The following is a 5669-nucleotide window of genomic DNA, read 5'->3' as shown; positions in this document are numbered from 1 at the left end:
CCGCTGTGTTAGTAATGAAAAACTAAAACAAATAATTAAAATGAAAAGACGTTAAATTCTCCGCTCAAAATAAAAAATGGGAGAGAGAAAAATTAAATTCGCCACTGTGTTGGTAATTAAAAATTAAAACAACTTATTTTTTACTTGTAAACTGGTTTATTAATTGTAGAAAACAAAAATAAACGGGAGAAAAAAGCAGCTCAAAATGAAAGAAATTGTTAAATTCTATTACAAAAGAAAACAAATTATTTTTACAATTCTAGCCAAGAATTTACTTAAGATTTGTCTGACGTCACTTCCGGTCAGCTGATGCGACCGGCTGCGAATAGCATTTTAGAATAGCCGCAGCCGGCTGCGAATATCAACGGCCTATAAATTTAGATTTTGTTATTGTTGTTATTTTTCAAGCGATACATACGGGTAATATTGGCTCCGCCTCGGAGCTCATTTTTTTTATTTACTTAGAAAGTCGCCCTTTTTTTAATTTGGACGTATATAACATTTTTATTTATTTATTATTTTTAAAACAGTAATCTACGTACACGCGTGTTTCAAGGTCATTACCTCTATATATTACTTTTCCTACTCGCATTTTTTATGTAATATATATATATGATCATAAATACACGAATATTTAAAAGTGAAATTGAATTCAAAATCGATTCAATAAAGTAGTTTACTAAACAAAACAGTCGAGTTCCAAGATTAACTTAACCGTCTTTTCAATAATAAAAAAAAACACATTTTTTTTAAAATATAAATAAATTACAATAATTAAAAAAGTGGTTTTATTTTCAAAAAAAAAAATAGTTGTTTATCTTGCATGTATTATGTCTCTTAGTTTAGTCCGTTACACAGTTATCTCCCTTGGAGGGACATTTTTCTTATAGGGTTTCCCCTGACTCGACACCGGTAGGTTGACCGGTGTTTTGTTCCCTAATTGTAGTCATCATCCTTTTCAGCCGCACATATCTCTTTTATCCTCTGTTGTCCTTCGCCGTTTTAAGTCATCTCCGGTAAGAAACATTATATATCTCCGTCTTAAAGACACTTTTTAATAATTTTAACGTTAAAAATAAAAAAATCGAACTTACTAGGGAAGATAATAACTTCAAGTGAATGCCGGAAAAAATCCAGTCGTTTAGTAAATCGTTATTTGTATTTAAACTAAATATTTTATCGTGATTTATTATTATTATTGTTTTCTGCGAACTTGCTCTTCCGTTCGTCATCTTGAATGTTAACTTAAGCTTGTAAAGTCAATCACATTTGAAAAATCGTTTCCTAAAAGCAGATAAAGTTAATCGAAAGCAGATTATAAAACAAAAACGTAAGTATTACTACATGAATTTAGTATCGATTTTTGTGCATTTGAAGAATACGTTAAAAATGTAAGGGAGATAACTACATTTACTAAGCGAATAATTCTAATGAAAATGTTGATTTATCGTTGAAAATGTTTCACTGTGGATTGTTTTTCTTTTTTGTTTTCAATACTGACTTACACGTAAAAAAAATAACAAAACCTAACAACCAGCCATGGTTCTCCCCAAAATGTGCTGCTGCCATTGCACATAGAAATCACTTTTTCTATAGCTATCAACGTAATAGATGTACTGAGACTAAAGCTGCTTTCAGGACTGCCAGCAACCACTGTAAAAGAGTAATAAAAATGCAAGAGAGCTATATGCTCAGTCCATTAAATCCAAAGTAGCTGAGCAGCGGCTTGGTTCCCACCAGTTTTGGCAAATAGCAAACAGGATCTTGAACAGAAGCGTGCCTTCTATTGCAACCATCATCAATTGACCTGATGTCATATTGTCAGCATCAGACAAGGCCAAACTATTTGCGAATAACTTTGCAGCTAATTCTACCCTATGCGACGAAGGCCATCAACTCCCCGTATTTCCTCCTATAACAGACAACACACTATGCAACATACTAATATCTGTGTATGAGGTCGCCAAGCTAATCAATAACTTTGATTCCAGTAAAGCAACTGGCCCTGACGGCATTCCAATTATAGTTGTTGAAAAAGCTTCAACCAGAACTTGCCCTCATACTTACAAAACAGTTTAAGCATTGCTTTAAGGAGAAGTGCTTCCTAACACCCTGGAAAACCTCATCAGTATGCCCTATTTTTAAGAATTCAGGTGATGAATCATCTCCCTCTCAGTAGAGACCAATAAGTCTCCTGTGTGTCATTCCTGCTGGAATCCATACTAAATAGAGAAGTAGTTAACCACTTCAGCAGAAATAACCTTCTAAGTGAGATGCAATATGGTTTCTGTTCTGCTAGATCTACAGCAGATGTGCTCCTGGTTATATCATAGGATTAGTGAATCTCTTGACAAAGGCTTCTTTCTAGGGCAATTGCTCTTGACATAACAAAGGCCTTTGATAAAGTATGGCATAAAAGCCTACGTCACAAGATTTCCAGCTAGAGTATAACTGGAAATGTTTTCTCAATCATTAAATCATTTCTCTCTGATAGGCTCATAAGAGTAGTGGTTGATGGGCAGAAATCAGAGGCCCAGAGTATTAATGCTGGAGTCCCTCAGGGGTCCATCCTGTGCCCAACTCTCTTCCTGATCTACATTAATGATCTCCCAAAACATACTTGAATCATTCGTTGACATCTATGCTGATGACATGACCATCTATGGCAACACATCAAAGGCCGTAAATGACAAAGTTCTCTCTCATTCTCTCTCCTCTGATCTTGAGCGCATGGTACAGTGGGGGAAGAGGGGGCTGGTTACTTTTAACGCGTCTAAAACCAAGCTCCTATCTTTAGATCCTCAACGCTTTCGTCCCCATCTGGCATCAGTTGAAATGGATGTCTCTCAATCCTAAAAAAAAAACAGCATTGCATAAAAACACACTCATTTTATTTTGAATTTAATTAATAAATGATTTGGATATTGTTATTAAAAATCAAGATAAGAAATTCAATTTTACCACATGAAATTTATTTTTACAAATATTCTTTTATATTTTCAGAATTTGCAACAAAGAAACGAATCATTATTGGACTAGTGGGACTTTTCGTCATTGGCGATGTAAAATTGTTTAAAATAATTATAAATTTCTTCATATAAATTTACTAAAGTTGAAATTTATTACCTTGCCTATAAAAATCCAAATACAGTTTATTGCATAAACTTTTTCAGGAATTAGATGGAAGCAAACACGGGAGCCAAACCACATTCTTGTGAAGTATGTGGTTCTTCTTTTACAATGAAGTCACATTTGTTTAGGCATATGAAAACACATACGGGAGATAGACCACACTCTTGTGAAGTATGTGGTTCTTCTTTTGCATGGAAGTCAAGTTTTTTGCGTCATATAAAAACGCATACAGGAGACAAACCACATTCTTGTAAAGTATGTGGTTCTTCTTTTGCACAGAAGTCAACTTTATTGAGTCATATGAGAACACATACGGGAGACAAACCACATTCTTGTGAAGTATGTGGCTCATCTTTTGCACAGAAGTCAACATTGTTGAGTCATATGAAAACACACACGGGAGAAAAACCACACCCTTGTGAAGTATGTGGTTCTTCTTTTGCATGGAAGTCAAATTTGTTAAGTCATTTAAAAATACATACAGGAGACAAACCACATGCATGTGAAGTATGCGGTTCTTCTTTTGCATTGAAGTCAAAATTGTTTAGTCATATGAAAACACATACGGGAGAGAAACCACATTCATGTAAAGTATGTGGTTCTTCTTTTGCATGGAAGACAAATTTGTTGACTCATATGAAAACACATACAGGAGACAAACCGCATTCTTGTGAAGTATGTGGTTACTCGTCTGCATGGAAGTCAAATTTGGCGAATCATATGAAGACACATACGGGAGAGAAACCACATTCTTGTGAAATATGCGGTTCTTCTTTTGCATGGAAGTCAACTTTGTTTCGTCATGTTAAAACTCATACAGGAGACAAACCTCATGCTTGTGAAGTATGTGGTTTTTCTTTTGCACAGAAGTCAACTTTGTTGACTCATATGAAAACACATACGGGAGACAAACCACATTCTTGTGAAGTATGTGGTTCCTCTTTTGCATGGAAGTTAACTTTGTTGAGTCATATGAAATCGCATACGGGCGACAAACCACGTTTTTGATAAGTATGTGGTTTTTCTTTTGCAGGCAGTTAAAATTTGTGGAGTCATGTGAAAACACACACGGGAGACAAACCACATTCTTGTGAAATATGTACTTGTTTTGAATTGAAGTCAAAATTATTTAGTCATGGAAACACAGTAGACAACGTTTTTATCAAAAAATAGAGACAAAACACATTCTCGTCTAGTATGTGGTTCTCCTTTTGTATCGGAGTCAGATTTTTTGTGTCATTAAAACACATTATAGGCAAAGCAAATGCTTGTGAAGTATATGGTTCTTTTGAATGGAAGTTATGTTTGTTAATTCATATTAAAACACATACAGGAGACAAACCACATGCTTGTGTAGTATGTGGTTCTTCTTTTACATGGAAATTTACTCTGTTGCTCCATATGGAAGACAAACCACATTCTTGTGAAGTATATGGTTACCATTTTGCACAGATGTCAATTTTGTTGAGTCATACGAAAACACATGTTGGAAACAATATCTGATAATCTTCCAAAATCAATATTTCAAATGGTATACCAGCATCACGGAACAAGAGCCAGCAGAACAACGTATGTCAAGAAACTGGCCAACCATTTTGCACAAGATTGTCTTACAAATATGACAGAATCTGAAAAAAGTCTGCTACTGAAATCACACAAAAGACTAGTTAAAAATACTCTGCAACTTGCATATCAGAAATTTCGGAAAGTAGGCCGTGAAAGTCTTTTCAAGATTTATTATTTTTACATAAACTTTAAATTACTATACTGTAGCAATGAAGTGATAACAGGGATAATAAATGTCCATAAATTTGCCCTCGAATATGAATTCATGTAATAAAATCATGTGTAAGTTCCAAGAGGATCTCTTCAAACTAACTAACGTATATGGTTTAACTAACAATTTATCAGGGAAACTCAACACTCTCTTTTGAAAACTTAAAATTCCCAAACTTGACATTGTGTTGTCGAAACGTACAAATTCAAAACACGACACTATTTTTTCTAACTCGTCTTCTGTTTACATGTGTTTTTATTCACCTTATCATTTGCATTGAAATGCGAGTTTTTTATTTTATTTTTATAGTCGCTCTAATGATTGTCTATAATAAAACCTATTGGGTAACTGTTTTAATCTTTTTTCTGTTTTTGATTCAATACAGACGTTTTTGAAGCACGCACACATGTTAACCAAGTAAGTTTCGATTTTCTGTACAAAATTAAATAAGAAAAATTAAAAAGCCATATTTTTGTAATGTATATGGCTTTTCTCTAATGAGAGAAAATAATATGATCCTTTGATGATGTTAATAATTTTCTTTAAACAATTTTTTATTCTCATGTTAATCTTTAAAACAAAAAGAACACAACTTTTATGCCGAGGTCGCATCTTAAGTTGTTTACTTTTAAATTTCTACATTTCAATAAAACGTCTATTTTATATTGAGTATTTATGTCTAGAATCGTTAAAACGAAAAAACATACAACTTTTATGCCGAGGTCACGTCTTAAGTATTTTACTTTTTAAATTGACTTTC

General features: G+C 33.6%; 1 long non-coding RNA gene across 1 annotated transcript; it reads left to right on the top strand.

The window, feature by feature from the left end:
• Positions 1-926: 926 nt before the first annotated feature.
• Positions 927-5266, top strand: LOC145270510 (uncharacterized). Its single transcript, XR_013865408.1, has 2 exons — positions 927-1016; positions 3004-5266. It is a non-coding gene; the product is annotated as an uncharacterized LOC145270510 (long non-coding RNA).
• Positions 5267-5669: the final 403 nt, after the last annotated feature.

Source organism: Euprymna scolopes, chromosome 46 (assembly GCF_053919585.1).
Source record: "Euprymna scolopes isolate OS-2025 chromosome 46, ASM5391958v1, whole genome shotgun sequence".
NCBI classification, from domain to species: domain Eukaryota; kingdom Metazoa; phylum Mollusca; class Cephalopoda; order Sepiida; family Sepiolidae; genus Euprymna; species Euprymna scolopes.
Note: the sequence above shows the minus strand (reverse complement) of the source record. Positions and strands in the feature narration are given on the sequence as shown.